The sequence below is a fragment of the Arvicanthis niloticus genome, chromosome 18 (assembly GCF_011762505.2).
Source record: "Arvicanthis niloticus isolate mArvNil1 chromosome 18, mArvNil1.pat.X, whole genome shotgun sequence".
Lineage (NCBI taxonomy): Eukaryota > Metazoa > Chordata > Mammalia > Rodentia > Muridae > Arvicanthis > Arvicanthis niloticus.
Genome location: NC_047675.1, coordinates 15,855,964 through 15,873,148, shown reverse-complemented (window position 1 = coordinate 15,873,148; position 17,185 = coordinate 15,855,964). Strand labels below are relative to the sequence as shown.

Below are 17,185 nucleotides of genomic sequence, written 5' to 3'. Positions count from 1 at the left end.
CTGCAACTTGCTGTGTAATCCAGTTCAGCCCCAAACTCATGACCACCCTGTCTCAGCCCCCAAGTGCTGGGATGAATACAGGCATGAGCTACCACAGGGCACTGGTAGACATTCCTCAGAGCCCCTGTGTCATCACCCACCAGCAGGCAGAGCCCAGTCTGAAGTTCCAAGCCAGGACATCGAAATCCAGAGCCACCTCTCCAACAGCCAGTGGCCTTGGCCAGGTGACAGTCTTGACAAGGTGGCTGTGGGTTCAGGTCACCCATCCAGGCCAGATAGCAGCCAGAATAGTAAAGGCTCCTGCTTTGCTCCGTCTGGTTCCACTTGGCAGAGCCTGCCAAAAATGGTGCTTTTTCTACAGAATGGTTAAAATTCTTAGCAGTGTTATTCTCTGCTTTCCTTGGCAGCCCACAGAACATACTTCTGATGTGGCAGGTAACCAGAGAGGGCCTGGGTCTCAACAATTTGCTGAACACAGGGTTTTGTTCATGAACATGCATTATGATGCTTGGGGTACCCCTCAGGAAGCCCACCAGCCTCTTTGGAAGATTGGTACACCACAGAAGAGAGGTTTTAATGGAGAGTCAAAGGAAAAACTTACGCAGCTGACCTACAAGCCTCTAAATTTTCCAACAAGGTGAGCCACAGAATTTATTAAGACCCAACCTTGGTCAGCAGGTAAGAATACAAGCAATAATGTCTGTTGGGAAAAGGTTAGGTTGACCCTCCTTCTTCTGGCTGTGTGACTTTGCAAAAGACAATCAACCTCTCTGAGCTGCTAGGTCTACCGCAAAATGCATCCTGGGGATGGGGAAGTCTGACAGTCAGCTCACCACTGTGTCCTGCTGGTCTGGAAAAGAGCCTAGCACATAGTGGGAACTTAGAGCAATACTTGTTAGTAAACTGGCTAGCTGACAACTGTGATCCCAGTAAGCCCTATGTGAAAGATCTGGAAGTGTATTTGTGGAACTGTCTTAACTGCTCACAGCTGTACTGGGCCCAAGACACACTGAGGCACAGACCACTCTTCAGGAACTTTTTGAGTGAGTGACTATGGACATGGTGTGGTCTCATTCACAATGGCCATTTTTCTTTGTTCATTCAACAAGCATCAAAGGGTCACAGCTGGTGCCACCTGACACCTGATCTCCAACTCCCAGCCCCAGCCAGGTGTCCCACACGTCATTTGATTCTGACCTTGGGCTCCCAGGGTGAGCCTCAGACTCCATAGGCTCAGGCCTGTGCCTTACAGACTGCCCCTACTTCAGGCACCAGCCACACTTCTGCCAAATTCCCACAACCCTATCCTGGAGTTTAATTCACTAGGTTGACTCACAGAACTTTACAGCATTCTACACGTACGTTGCTGGTACACAAGAGAGAACACCACTGTAGAGCAGCTAGTAGCACGGTGGGCAGTGAGAAGGATGCACAGCTTCCCCGCCCTTGCTGGGCACCTCCACATCTACACCAACGAGCGAGCGCTCAAAGCCTTCCCTCCAGACTTTTTATAGCCTAGCCTCCTCCCCTCGGCTTCCTAAGCTACGGTGGGGCTGGTGGCTCTGTCCCTTTAATTCCCTGGTCTTTCACTGACCCCCCCCCCTTATGTTCACAGGCTTATGTTCACAGGAGACAGAATATATTTATGTCCAGAACTAGTTAGTCATGAGTATAGTCTTGACCTAACAGGAGGCTCCCTGCATCACTAGCATTCCTACATGGTAGAGACGTGTGCTACAGAAGAACAAGGGGGAACTCTATAGGAGGCAAGTCAGAGCCAAGCTTTAGATCTCAACGGCAGAGATCAGAGATTTCCAAGACCCAACTCCCAGGTGCACTCACCCATCCCACTCCTGTCCCCTTAGCAGATGAGGCTATTCAAGTATCAGCCCCTCCCCTGCGACTCACCAGGCCATCCCGATCGATCACCTACACATGGCATTTGAAATAAGACTTTTACCTTCGGCCATGAGTTGTCCCTCTTATAGAAAACTGATCTAAAATTTCAAATCAAAGGAAAACTGCATAAAGTCAAAGATTACCCTTGGAAAAAAATCTCTAAAATCTAGAGCAGGCTGGCCTTGAACTCACAGAGAACCACCTGTCCCTGCCTCCTGAGTTCTGGGATTAAAGGAATGCAATGCCTGGCTGAAGCCTGGACTCTTAAGGAATGAGGCCGCCAGCTGGGTGGTTGCCGTCCAGCACTGTTGTGGGTTGGTATGTAGCTGAGCACTAAGCAGTGGGCTTGACTGCCCCTGAGAGACTGGGGAATATGTCTAACTTTAAAAGTCACAGAGTGGAAGTCTGGCCTCTTTCATACCTCTGTTCCAGCCACTGGTGGTCAGAAACTCACTGAAGAGAATGACGAATGCTAACGGCCTGTGATAAGCACGTGGCCACAGACATTGGCACTGAGGTCCTGAGTGAAGATCAGAAGGCTTGTATACTCCATGTCAGCTGTGGGAACAACAAATAAGGTTTTCTGTGGGGCAGGGTGTCTTGACCCAAAGTGGAACGTGCTATTGAGTAAGGGACATTCTTGTTAGAGAACAGGAGAATCTGAGAGAGGAAGCACGAGTCTGTTGGAGGTACATTGTGACCACAAACCTGAATATTCTCAACATGGTTAGTTTAAGAAGAGGAGGAAGAGGAGGAGGAAGAAGACAAGGAAGGGAAAGAAAGAAGGAAGAAAGGAAGGAAAGAGAGAAAGAGAGAAGGAGGGAAGAAAGCCCTTTAAAAAAGAAGAGCAGAAGATTAGGACTAAAGGACCCAGCAATGAGCATCTGGTCACTCCACAAGTCCTGCAAAATGTACCAAGAACAATAAGGAGGAGGCTGCCGAATATGATAAACATTTGGCCAAAGAAACATACCAGGAACAGATTGCCAAGAGACATAGACTGCCCTCACTGAGAGCTTCTACTTCTGAGTCCAGTAAAAAATAAGAATCTTTAAGAGTCAGAAATAGGGGCTGGAGAGATGGCTCAGCAGGTAAGAGCACCAACTGCTCTTCCAAAGGTCCTGAGTTCAATTCCCAGCAACTACATGGTGGCTCACAACCATCTGTAATGAGATCTGACGCCCTCTTCTGGTGGGTCTGAAGACTCACAGTGTAGTCACATACATAAAATGAGTAAATGAAAATCTTTTTAAAAATCAGAGAAAAGAAAGAGTCAGAAATAAATGACCAGATTTTTGAATTTCAAAAAAAAGAAAAGAAAAAGCATAGAGTTATTTCGGGGCACGGGACAAAGGGGAAAAATGAGTATCAAATATTTAATTTGATATACACTGAGTATCAAATCAAACTAGACATAAGAACCCCTACAGCCTTAGCACTCTGACCAGCGTGCCCAGTGTGCCTGGCTTCAAGGACCATGGATGCAAATAAACTGAGTTTGCCATCTGTACACTGGACATCTGACCCAGAAAACCTAGAAGGAAGAGGGTGTGACTAATCATCTCCAGTACCGGCCAGGTGTCATTGTGCATTGTTTCTTTACAGCCCTCCATAACTGTGTATGGTAGAGCTGTTAGCACCAAGATACATAGTTACTGCTTTTTGGACAATAAAGTCCTAAATCTGATACCTTTCTGAGGAACTTCGCAGATCAAACAACTTAGGGAAAATTTAACTCATCTTCCACCACACACGCTAAAAGGGCTGGGAACTCATCTCGGACTCTCTTACAGCTAGGTGCTGGCATGTGACTTGAACACTTTCTATCAAACTATCTTTCTAGATCTAAACATGCAAAGGCTCTGTTTGGTGAGTGTGCAGGGGAGAACTGTGACCATAGCAGCAGGCACAATGCAGGGTGCAGAGCAACGAGTCCCTCAGGTCAAGGACAAACAACGTCACAGTATAAAATACATGGGGTCAGAAAGCCATAAAGGGGGAGGTAAGTGACAAGGAGGTTGAGAAAAAATGCCCAGCTGGCAAACAGGAAGCAATGGGATTAGATGCTTCCTCACAGTGTCTGACAGCAGTGTGAAATTCTGGAAGGTGTCAGCACCCTCTCTTTCCAGTTTTATAGAAGAAAACTAATGAGGTGCATGCCCTGTCTGCAGCACTTCTAGGGCACAGACACTCAGATAGAGTGCAAACCCTCTCAGGTTGGATGAGGGGACTGGTCCTCCCAGCACTCAGGAACACTGGAGAAGGGAGAGGCCCTTGTAGCAGCATGAGCCTCCACCAGCCCCAACATTAGTGGCATACTCTAGGATCTAAGCTCTCCCTTGCTCACCCTAACCTGCCATGCACACACAGCCACGGTCTACCTACACTGCACGGTGTACAAAGCAGGGACATTGTGTGCCAACAAAGAGGAGAACTAGGATGTTCTCTGTAACACTGCTACAGGAAGAGTATGAGAAACTTACCCTCTAGGGTGAAGACCGTTATGTGCAGACCAGATTTCTCTTCAGGACGGAGGTACTTGCTCCTTCCTCCATCTTCCAGATGTGTTTGTTGTTCGATGGCTCATAGCTGAGTTCCTCTAGGAACAGTCTTTACTGGACACATCTGCCTTGTCTATAGTGACACATCCTCCTCAGTAGAGCCCGTGGTGAAGGACAAGGCAGTAGTGAAAAGGCCCTGACTCTTCCTCTAAGCAAATAATTCCAAAGGGCTGCTCCTCCTCTAGAGGATCCCATAGGATCATCCAAGGTCCTAACCAAGACTCGTGCTAGGCAGTTAGCACCCAGGACCCTGGTTCTTGGTAGAATACAGAAAGTATCTGTCAGGCAGATCTGACTGATGTGGTTAGTCTTTCACTGAGGGCAGAAGGGGAATGCACTGAGAAGAACAGGTCAGTATTCCAAGGTATGGCTGTTACATGTCCCTGCACTGAGACAGACAGTGGAGGACTGACAGAGACTGGTCATCCGGTCAAGGTAGAATGCAAGACTCTCTACTTGTCTGTCTGTCATCTATCTATCTATCTATCTATCTATCTATCTATCTATCTATCTATCTTTCAGGAAGAGGACATGAAAAACTCATAATTGAGCATGGTTCTTAATTGTAAAGGCAACCACACACCAGAGTTTGAGTATCCCAGCAAGTCTACACATGTCAAATAGACATACTGGCCCAGGTACCTTGCAGTGAGGTCCGTGTACTCAGGAATCTCGAACCCCTTGATCCTGATGAACATTCTGATAAGCACTGAGCCTCTTCAGAAATGACTCTCTTTTTCCTTTCAATAGCTCAAAAGTGGTGCAATTACTGTCATCTTATGTGCCCATCAAGATGGAGGAGGTTCTGCTTCCTCTCCTAGTACCAGCCAACAGCCAGCATCAACTCCCAAGATAACCAAGAGTATGAACCTGCATAAGGTGGGGAAAGACTGTGTGATTATTTGAATGAGAATGGCCCATAGGCTCATATGTTTAAATACTTGGTCCCTAAACTCTCCCAACACCCTGACCGCCATTGGTAGAACTGTTCCGGAAGGGTTAGGAGGTGGAGGGGCTATGGTCAAAAGACTCATGCCATTCCCAGTGCCTGTCTCTCTCTGCCTCTGACTTTCAGATCCAGATGTAAGCTCTCATACCAGGCTGATGGTGCACACCTTTAATCCCAACACTCAGGAGGCAGAGGCAGATGAATCTCTGAGTTCATTACCAGCATGGTCTACATAGCAAGTTCTAGGACAGACAGAGCTGCACAGAGAAACCCTGTCTCGACAATCAAACAAAAAGATGGAAGCTCTCAGAAACTGTAAGCTGAAATGAAATGTTTTCTTTGGTAAGAGACTTCGGTGGCGGTGCTTTATCACAGCAACAGAAGAAACTAAGACAGACTGTCTGACAAAAGAGCCAGGGGACCTCTTCAACCCAAGTGGTGAGAGCTGCCAGGAAGAATGTCCTTGGAATTCAATCCTGAAGCTTCTGAATTAAAGGGATTATGGGGAAACATGATAAAGTCAGCAAAGAACTTGGAAAACATCCGCCAGGATCAAGTTTAACACCCTGAGACATGCGTGATGTCCCTAACATGTGACCAAAATGGTCCTGTGATGACCTTGGGCCATCGAGATACAATTACTGGGCACCACGCCTGACACATCTCTGGCCCTCCATTGAGATCAACCTCAAAGTCCTCAAGAGGACTCTTCAGAACCCCCTGCCAGGTACCCTTTCCAAGAGCAACCAGCTCCCTCTGTCTTGGGAAGGGATTAGGAAAGAGGTTCTTCATAGGCGGTCCTCAAATTCCTCAAACAGGGGGGGATAAAAGAGTCCTTTAATTGGTACCACAAAGACTTTTTCCAGAGAGAAAGAAATAGAACTGTTAAATGAAAGGCAGATTTCTCTGCAGGGGGGTGGGGCAGTCAGCTGGCCTGGAGTCAGAGCCCAGCTACTGAGTCATTTTCCAAGAGGGGAGCCAGGATGGAGGGAGTATTGTACCCCAAATGTCCTGGTTCTGGCTGGCTGAGGCATGCTGCATGAATGAATGGGAGGTGGTGCCAGCATTGCAGGGCAGCATTTCAACATGCAGCTTGCATGGCCCACTCATTGGGATGGGGCCACATGGACGACTCAAGACAGCAGGCAGACAGAGCTGCTGACTTGAAGATACGGTTCCAGATGGTGCACACCCCAGAGCTGGGAGTGAATTGAAGGTCTTCAGTACTCCGTGGTTAGATGCTCCAGGGGAGCAGGTTCCTGTTTGAAAAACAAAACAAAACAAAAACCCCACTGAGAGATCTCACAGCACACAGTGAGACTTCAGCTACACCACTGGCCTGAATAAAAAATGGAGAACCTGAAGCCCATTTGTGGGTCTCAGGAAACCTGAGAGCCCAGGTAGGTCTAGGTGAGAGTTTCCTCATCCACTTATAATTTGTTTATATATTCGCATATGCATCTTCTGCAGTCACTCTAGAAAAATACCCCATGGCTGGTTTAATTTGTAAAGAAAAGAAAAAAAAAGGTTTTGTTTTGTTTTTTCTCTTTAGCTCACAGTTCTGAAGATCTGAGAGTGTGGTGTCAGCTTCTGTTTGGCTCTACTGCCTTTTGGCCGATGGCGTCACAATGACAAGGCACAGAGCAGGAGAGTCTGGGTTAGTTCTTATAGCAGCCTGCATTTATTTCCTGGACCTAAGTCCTCTGAGCTATGTCAATTGTTCCGTGATCGGCACTCCCCTACTTGCTTTGCACCTGGAACAGTTCTTTTTCTTTTTTCTTTTTTTCTTTTTAGTTCTGGTATTTTGAGACAGTCTTCCTTCCTACATAGGCCACTCTGGTGTTGTAGACATTTTTAATCCCTGCCTTTAACCATTTAGTTCCTGGATAAAACACACACACACCCTTTATATTTACAATAAGCCTTGAATAGCACAAGAGCTGGGCAGATAACTACCCTCTATGCTATTAAAATTTATTTCCTATCGACTACCCTGAGTTATTACTTACTATGTTTCATCTGGACTGCTCTTAACTCCAATTGGCCAGTCCTCAGGGCCATGTTTTCTTGACTCCTAACTCATGGCGACTTTCTCTTTCTCCTCAACTTCTTCTGTTCCTCATGTTTCTCCTCCTACACCCCAGGCCCTAGAACCCTAAGCCCCACCTATGTCTCTTCTGCCCAGCTTTTGGCTCTCGGCATTTTTATTCACCAATGAGAAATAACTTGGGGGCAAGGTCCCAGAGCTCATTTGGGTCTATGTTCAGATTCTCTGGGGCAAGCAGGTCTTGGGGACCTCGCACTTAACACTTAAGACCAAACCTCAACAGGCTGGCCCCAAGCTTGCATATTCAGGAATTACAGCCATGTACCACCATGTCCAGCACCCCACTTCTTAAAGGATTCATCACTACAACATTGCCCACTGGGGGCCAAGCATCAACTACGTAAATCTTTGTGGACAATGTACATCTAAACTCTAGCAGTTCAATTTTGGAGACCTTTGTGGGGGTGACCACATGACTCATCAGAAACGTTGCCTGAATCCTGTAGGTCTCAGTCAAGCAATGCATGAAGCCCAGACTGCACATGGAGCAAGGTTCCCAACCCCCTCCAAACTCAGGTCACCTCTGCCCAGGCCTAGTGAAGAGAGACCTAAGCCAGAGACTCTGACCTCAGCGGAAGTCAGTCCCCCCAAACATTAAACTCAGGAAGATTTCAGACCATGTTCTTGTTTTGCAGATGGAGGAGCTCCATCAAAATTCCACCTGGGAAACTGAGAGACAGTTCAGCAGTTAAGTGCACACATCGCTCTTGCAAAGGACCCGAGTTCAGTCCCCAACATCCACATCAAGTGGCTTACAATTGCCTACATCAGCACCAGAGGTTCCAGATACCCTCTTCTAACCTCTACAGGTATCTCTTCATGCATATACTACACACACACACACACAATGAAAAAATAAAATATTTTTTAAAATCCTACTTGGGACCTAATGGAAAAAAAAAAAAGACAAAACATTGGTTCAAGCAAGAGTTATTAATTAATGTGTTGAGGCCACACCTGGGGGTCCATTCCAGCTGCTACAGAAAAACTCCTCATGCTGGGTTATCTGTAATCAACAAAATTTATTCCCACTGCTCTGGAGACTAGACAGTCCAAGACCAATACACCCAGGAAACACCCAGGAAATGAGGTGTCTATTGAAGGCTGGTTCATGATAGACAGCACCTTCCTACTGAGACTTCAAATGACAGAAGAGCCGGAAGAGGCTAGGAAGCCCCTGCACACCTCCTTTACAAAGCCTCTAGTTACACAGATAAGAGCAGAGCCTCCTGACCCACCCTCCTCCCCAAGGCCCCGATTCTTAATACTACTGTCCTGGAGATTAGATGCTGACCTGGATCTTGGAAGGACACAAATATTCAGACCATAGAAAAATCATCCGTTTAGGTAAACTTACCTTCACTGCAGAATTGAACAACTGAACAGTGACAAAGTAGAGCCACAGACTCCCTCTGATCCAACGGAAAGAAACAGAGATGAGAGAATCAGCCTATCCCTATCCTGATTGCATAACCTTCAGTGGAGCAACAAGACACTTTGTGTCTCCCCAAGTGATGTAGTTTCACGCCCTTGGCACTGCCTGTGGTTGACCTGGAGTCTGTCGAACCCCAGATTTGACTCATAGCTCACAAGACACAAAGGGAATTCAGAACAAGCTGAGCAAGAGCAAAAGCACGTATCCCATTAATCCACACTGTGGGATTTTCAGGATGGCAGATCGGCCCTTTTCTACCAACGCCAGCAAAAGACACTACACTAAGCAACAGGCCCCAGAGGGACACAGTGCCCAAAGGCCCTGGCCATGGTCTACTGTTGATGAGCCAGCTGAAGTCTACTGTTGAGACAAGACAAAATTTAAATACGCGTTAGGTGTAAAAGGACATTTGAAGTCATTGCTTATTCAAGTAGCTAATGTTATTTGGGTTCCTTACACAAACAATAAAATAACTCCAGAATGTTCACAGTTGCCTTGAGGGAATTCCAAGATGGCCCTATGACCCCAGGGGACAGTCTGATGCAGTGTTTGGATCTACACTGCCTTCCAACAGCCTACATGTTAAAGACTTAGTATTTAACACAGTCTGGAGATGTGTGAACCTTTAAGAGGAAGGCCTCCTTAGAGGCTTTTAAGTCATTTTAGATGTGCCTTTTCAGGGGACAGACGGATCCCTACGCCCTTCCTCCTTTTTCCACTTGCCAGTCACAAGGCAGTGGTTTTACTCTGTTCCTGCTCAGTGTCATGATGTCCCACCTCACCCCAGTCCCAAAAATACAAGGTCAAAGGTCATAGACTGGAGTCTTCAAAAACTGTGAGCCAAAATGAACCTTTCCCCTTTATAAGTTAATTGTCTCTGGTAATTGTTAACAGCATTAAAAACGGATGCCACATGCGCATGGATTCTAGATCTGATGACATTACCCCTGCAACGAAGGCAAAGGTCAAGGAATCATGAAGGTGTGACTAAGCCTGTAGTCAGTTGACTTGGGTTGCTCTGGGTGGGCTTGACCTAATCTGACTAGCCCATTAAGAGATTAGTGATGAAACTGGGAAGCAACACCCACAGACTGTGAAGAGACCACCTGCTAGGCTGCAGAAAGAAAGGCAGGTCACCTGAAGAAGCTCAAGGCCAGCCTGTAATTGCTAAGAACCAAATCCTTTAACAACTTTGTTAATTTTGCAAAAGACCCACCCTAGGTACTGCCAGATAGTTTCAACCTGCCAGCTCCCAATAATGACACAAAGACTTACTATTATTATTCATTAAGCTTAGGCCTTATAGCTCGGGCTAGGTCTCAACTATGTCTTATAACTTCATTAACCCGTTGATTGTAATCTATGTTCTGCCACGTGGCTCTGTACCTTCCCTTCAGTCCAGGCATTTGTTCTTCCTTCAAGTCTGGCTGGCGAATCCCTCCCCACCTCTGTGCCTGCCTGATTCTTTCCCAGAGTTCCTAACTCTGCCTGGATCTCCAGGCCTGCTATAGGCTATGAGCTCTTCATTAAATCAATCTGAAGGTGATGGAGAAGAACGTGTACAAACAAACACTGAGACAGGTGGTGTTTCATAAAATAACAATACCAAAGTGCAGACAGTACTCAACTCTCTGCTGGTACAAAAACCAACAAGTGAGTGTAGTTTTAAGCCACCATCTATCAATTAGAGAGTGGACAGAGACAATATGTGATACTGTCATACCATGGGCTACAGTTCAACAATGAACCAACAGACTACCTTGTTGGATATTTCATTCTGCAGCCATGACCAATCCCAACCAAAGTGAGGAAGGACGTATTTGTGCTCATGATCTCAGAGGGTTCCTCCTGTCATCATTCGGTCCCATGCACCTGGAAAGACATCACCAGACGCGTACGATGGAGAACAGCAATAATATCACAGGAAAGAGAGGAGGGAGACAGGCAGAGGCCGGGGATTTACTTCCTCTGGCTGAGTTTCATCTATCGAGGTTTTCAGAATAGCACCACTATCTGGGGCCACCTCTTCAACATTGGAGCCTTTGGTGGAACCTTTCATATCCAAACCATAGCCTACCAGTACAGGAACAACCCAGATGAGTCTTCAAAACCTTACATTGAATAGAAGTCAGACACGACACAAGAAGCTTGCAAATCTGATTATTATTCTCTGTGTCTCTGTCTCTGTCTCTCTCTTTTTCTCTCTCTCTTTCTCTCTAGTGTGTGTGTGTATGTGTAGGGTGTGGTACATGTGTGTGTGTGTACAAGTGTGCACATGTGCATGTGTGCACCTGCATGCAGGTACAAGAGTTGTGTGCAGGCAAACATGTCTATGCATGTGCACATGGAGGCCAGAGATCAACATTAGATGACTTCTTCTAGAGCTTGATATGTTAGCTCGGCTGTCTGTCCAGCGAGCTCCAGCAATCCTCTTATCTCCACCATCCTCTCAACAATGGCGTTGCAGGCATACAGCACCACACCAAGTTTTTACATAGCTGCTGGGGATCTGAACCCGGGTCCTCATACTTGAGCCCATCCCATGTATTCTATGATTCCATTTACATGATACTTAAGAATCGGCAAAACTCTGTGGCAATAGATACCGGAAGTATGGTTGCTTGGGCTGGGGAAGGAATAGAACTCACTGGACAGACCTGTTGAGAAAAACCTTTTATTTCTTCAGAGATATGTGGCTATGTGAATTTTACTGCTCAAGTGGTAGACATTTCATTGTTTATCAGCTACTGTTCAATAAAAAAAAAATAGGATTAACTCACCTCCACAGATTTATAGGTCTAAGACAGTTCTAAGTTGGGGACAAAAGAGCCATGTCTTTAAGGGACACTCTGCAGTGCACATACACTCACCTATGTATGTATACACACACATGCATATTCACACATGCACACACACACATGCATGCACACATGCAAGCTGTGACATTCTAAGCTGAGCGTACCTCCCCTTGTGGACAAGGCAGCCGTCTCCAGGCTCTCAGTTCACCGCTCTCTGAGTCTGCCTGTCAGGATAAGAAGGCAAGGGCAGACACAGCCAATTAGCTGGCCTTTCAAATGGTCCCATGGCCTCACATCTCGCTCTATCATCAACACACATCTTAAGCCAATAAAAGCCACATAAAGTCACAAAGGGCTAATTTGGTGGTTAGTGCTATGACAACCTGGACAGGGACATGGGTGGAGGCTGGGACAGGGGGAATATTCCTGACCATCTGATTCCATGTCGGCAGAGCAGAAAGACCAGGAGGCCATCTTTTTACTGTAGATGGCTTCTGCTCTGGTGGAAGCTAGATCAAGTCCTAGACAGCTTGAATTTGTCCTGTTGAATGCTGAAGGATGTCCCAGCAGCCCTGCCAGATAGCACCAGAAGCAGAGCCAACTTCATGGCAGACCTGCCGGTCTAGAAACTCCAAATCCCAGCATCAGTGCAGGCCCAGCAACGTGTGGGAAAGCAGAACACACCCAAGATATTGCTGGAGTGGAGAGAGATCTGCCCCTGGCACTTGGCAAGGGAGGGACTTCTGGAAAGCTCCAGCTACTGCCCTCACTTTGACTGAAATGCCACCATCCAATCAGCCACGTCTTTGGGTTGAAAGGGTTTGAAGGTCTCCATTATGCCATGCAAGTCCTGAGAGATGCATGCCTGTGTCTTGTCTTGGAGTCTGACATTTTCAAGACTTAGAGAAAGAAAGTCTAGGCAGAAGAAACGACTGAGGGGTTGGTCAGGAAGGGGTACAACTCTGAGTGGACTGAAAGCAGGGAGGTGAGCCCGCCTGCCTCTCTCCTTATCTCTGCACCTAGAGCTGAAGTTGCAAGCTGGCAGCCACCAACTGGACTCAGCCCTCAGAAATGTTTGGTTTGGCTCTCGAGTGTGTTTTCAGGGAATTGGGGCCAACGTTTTAAAAAAATGGAGAGATTTCAAATCTTAAAAATGCCAAATGCCTTGCTTCTTTTTGGAAAGTGGGAAGCTCTGGTGGCGTGGAGCCCACAGTCCCACTCAGTGACAATTATCAGGCGCTGAGACCAGCTCCTCAGTCTCAAAATGACTACAGGCTCCAGCTTGCCTCAGTCTCCAGACTTCTTGCTGTGGACTCCCCACCTAGTTCACTCGGCTCATTCATCTTATGTGCCTGATCTTTGCAGGCATCTGAATTGGTGACGTTCACCCTGCTCAGCCCTGACTTCCATCCTGGCCAGGCCTAGCTGGTCCTGTGCCTTCCCGTATAGTGAATGGGTGACCAGCTCCATTCCCTACACAGGGTCTCAGGTGTGAGGAGGCCCCTTCCTTGGAAGCCCAGAGTACAGTTGATGCAAGTGTGATGCTGAGGCTCTTTTGAAGGCAATGCCATGGGATTATTTTGCTAAACATAAAAACCCAAAAATGCAGGAGAGACACTGATGTGTTTTTGCAAATTCCAGCATTTAAAAAAAAAATGTGTATGCAAAATTCAATTGGGGACCTTGAGCTGGCTTTCATGATAGAATAAACTGTCAGCTGGACGAAGCAGCAGATTAACTTTTATGGGCAATGTTTTGGTCTGGGATGTCGCTCCCACGAGCTGGCTCCGTGTGTCTGTGACAAGATGGGCCTCTCCGGCCCTTATCTACAGCCAGATGCACTGCCTCGCCAGCAGTGGGCCAGCAATCGGGCTTTAAATGGCTCGGCAGCAAATGTCAAAACCGTTTGATCTGCTTTTAGAAAAGCACCTTTCAAGGCATTGGAAGATACTTGACACTTTGCAAAGAGATTAGAAAGTTTTCAGCTGAGTTGGAAAAAGGGGCCAGGCAGGTTTGGGTCCAAAGAAGCAAGAGGATAACTTCAAAAGTGGCCAGGACCGGTGTGTCAGAAGCCAGCGGTTTCACTTTTAAAATAAAGAGCCAGAGCCAGTCATGACCTCAGACACCAGCCCCTGCCCGTGGCATTTGGAAAGGTCCCAGAACCTTTCTGGCCATACTATCTGGGAGAGATGACCATTCTCAAGATCGAAATGGGAAGTAAGGGCCAAGAAGGTGGGGCCAGCAGCTCCCCAGAAGCAGCTAATAGTGAGCCCAGACAGCCCAGCACTTAGCCCACCAGTGGGTCTGGATGCCCCAGGAAGATACACAGAACTTGGGGCTGAGCCCGGATCTGCCACAGCAGAAGGACAAGGGCAGAACATTGGACCCATGGTAACTGTGACATGCTGGGGTGCTTCTCATAAAACATTATCAGAAAGCCCATGACTTCTAAAAACCATGAGATCTCTCCATCTCTGATGAACTAAGCCGGAATGCATCCACATACTACCAGCTGCCCATTCTACAATCAATGAGTTGCACCACAGTAGGGAATGGGGCTTTTAAAATGCACACTAATTGTCACTTCCAGGCAAAATGACAATAAGTGATAAAGAGGACCCTCCTAAGGCTGCCTAAAGACCCTCTGCGGGTCAAGGCAGCCCCTGGCAGAATGCTACACATTCTGTCAGCAGCCACTAGGTCAGACTCTACTATAGGAGGTGGAAATGTGTGTTCCATCCCTGATTATAAAACTAAATGGGCTGTTTGACATTGGGCAAGCTCCTGGGGCCCAGCTTTCTCATCTATAAGACAGGATAAGCAATACATCACTATTCAGGATAGGGTAAGTTCTGCTGCTGTGACAAATAGTGCCAAAGCTATTTGACAAAACAAAGGTTTCTATCTTATATACACTGCGAGATGATAAAGGTCATTAAGGCACTCTGAGTCACTGTAGCAATTTCTACTCACAGTTCAGCCAGGAGATATCCCCAGGACCCAGCCCACCTTCACTGAATGACAGGGTTATACTCTTGCGTAATTAGTGTATTAAGAGTAGATCTGAGTGAACATTAGTCAGGTCCAGTGTATGTGAATTGCTGGCAACATCAAATGAACACCTGACTACATAGCTTCTGCCAAGATTCTGAGCCCAAACAGATGGAAGTGAGATCCTGATTCTAGAGCACTAGGTGTGTGACTTTGGGGAAATCCCTGGTCAAGGATACCCACCCTCACTATCTTTGTGCTTCATGGCCTCTTCAGTCCAGAGCAACTTGGTAGGAAGCATAATTAAAGAACCTAAAAATGGGAAAAGAGGAATAATTTTCTGTCTATCCATGGCACTATTTTATATGTGGAAAACTCTAAATTATACAAAATAAAATCTAGTAAAGCTAATAAACTCGGTAAAGTTGTGAGATATTAAATCGTTACACACAAATCAGTGTTATTGTTGTACACCAGCAATAAATAATCCCAAAAGATTAACAAACTAATTCCATTCATAATGGCAATTGTCCTTCTATGCTGTATATGTACCTGGCTAACTTTTTTTTCTATAGCAACTGACGTCTGAAACCAACTGGCACTTACCTAATATTGCTAATGATGGAACTTTGGAAACCCTTCCAGCTTCTGTTAGGTTTGAGAAAGGTACATAGAACTTGTACATAATCTAATACTGTTTCCCAAATTTATAAAAGACTTAAAGTTTTGATTGCCAAAATTGATTTGATTGCCAAACTTATTCTACTGAACCAAAGTTTCCAAATTTAGCTAAAGGAATAGCTTTTATGTAGTTCTTCTGTGACATGTTAATTGTTGCTGGCATTGTGTTTAAGATGCCTCTTCAACTATGCAAGCCTTCCAAAGAGAAATAGTTACTAATTTTCAGAATAGTTTTACTCTTGTTAATTGTGTTTTTGTAAAGCCTTGTGGCTAACTGTTGTCTATTACTAGATAGTTCTTACAACTCATAACTTATAACTTAACTGTAACATTCTACAGAGGTGAAGATTCTGACAAAGAAAGTTGAGCAGTATGTTTGGAGATGCTAGGACATTACAGGCAGGACAAACAATGGATTTCAGACATGCTCGACCTAACAGGAGTAATGGCACAGCACTCAGAAGACAGAGGCAGGCAGATGTCTGAGTTTGAAGCTAGCCTAGTCTACAGAGTGAGTCCCAAGCCAACCAGGGATATATAGTATGAAGGTAAGTATCACTTTTATTACTTATTTTATTTATTTCCTCAGATGAAGGGAAGAGATGAGAGCCATCTCTAAAGTGTGCAATTACATGCTTGGGCTGAGCCCAGAGCTTTTCTTTCTCTGTACTAACTATCCCTAGGCCTAGACCTGGAAACTTGTAGCCTCTATACAATCTAATCTTACAAAGCTGACTGATTCAAACTGGCTTCTCTAGACTTCTGACTGATTTGCTCTGCTTGGCTTCAAACTAACTCTGGTCATCTGTTCTAATCTTCTGGCTCCTTCTCATTCTTTGGCTCATTCTGTCTTCACCTGCAACATGTGTCTATAAAACAGTTGCAGTAAAACTGCCTTCTCTCTCCTGACTCACTCTGTGTTGCTCTTAAATCTCCTCTCATTCATGTCTGTTCTTGTGAGAGTTGGATATGTCCTATCTCCGACTTAGTCTATCGAATCTTTCTCTGACTCATCACTTTGTCTGCCCCTCAATTAGACATCACTTTTAAACAAGGTTGCTTTCTTCTACAAACTAGCCTTACCTTCATTGTTAGGGATCAAAGACATATTAAGGATATGTCTATATTTGAGCCAGAAGGATTAAAGGTATCATTCCAGTCAGATCACACAGTCTTAGAAGGTCTTTGGATGTGATCACTTGCCAAAGCATAAATGTTGCTGGATTGAAATTCCTCTACAACATAGTGAAAACCCAAGTCAAAAGAAAGAGACACAGAGAGAGAGACAGAGAGAGGGGGAGAGAGAGAGAGAGCACTGTACTGTTGATCAGTACTAAAGAACAGTTCAGTTGCTGGTGTGTGTGTGTGTGTGTGTGTGTGTGAGGCCCTAGTTCAATCCTCAGTGCCAACAAAATGAGAAGAATAAAATACTGAAATTTGACCCTTATCTTATACCATACGCAAACTAGATTTCAAATGTTTGTTTCAGAATGAGAACTATAATACCATTTAAAGGAAATGCAGGAAACAATCTTCCTAGCCTTAAGTTTGACAGTGGTTTCTTAAATATGGCAATAAAAGAAAAATCAGATTAAACAGAATTTATCAAAACCCAAACCCTGTGTGCATCGAAAGATGTGATCAAAAGAGTGAGAAGAAATCTACCAGTGCCATAAAACCTTGCCATCTCACACATAGCTCTGCAAAGGGATAACTATTCAGAACTGTATAAAGATTTTCTGTAACAGCAAAAAAACCAATCAG

The 17,185-nt window shown here is 45.6% G+C and overlaps 2 long non-coding RNA genes across 2 annotated transcripts in view; both read right to left on the bottom strand.

Moving 5' to 3' along the window:
• LOC117723227 (uncharacterized) overlaps window positions 1-4,557 on the bottom strand; it is a 68,829-nt gene extending 64,272 nt beyond the window's left edge. Inside the window, exon 1 of the long non-coding RNA XR_013104817.1 lies at window positions 4,383-4,557. This is a non-coding gene — a long non-coding RNA (uncharacterized LOC117723227). The remainder of the gene's footprint in view (window positions 1-4,382) is intronic.
• Window positions 4,558-5,107: 550 nt separating this feature from the next.
• Window positions 5,108-8,963, bottom strand: LOC117723228 (uncharacterized). The gene is made up of 3 exons (XR_004608643.2): window positions 8,874-8,963; window positions 6,411-6,668; window positions 5,108-5,330 (listed from the first exon to the last, which is right to left on the bottom strand). It is a non-coding gene; the product is annotated as an uncharacterized LOC117723228 (long non-coding RNA).
• Between the last annotated feature and the right edge of the window lie 8,222 nt (window positions 8,964-17,185).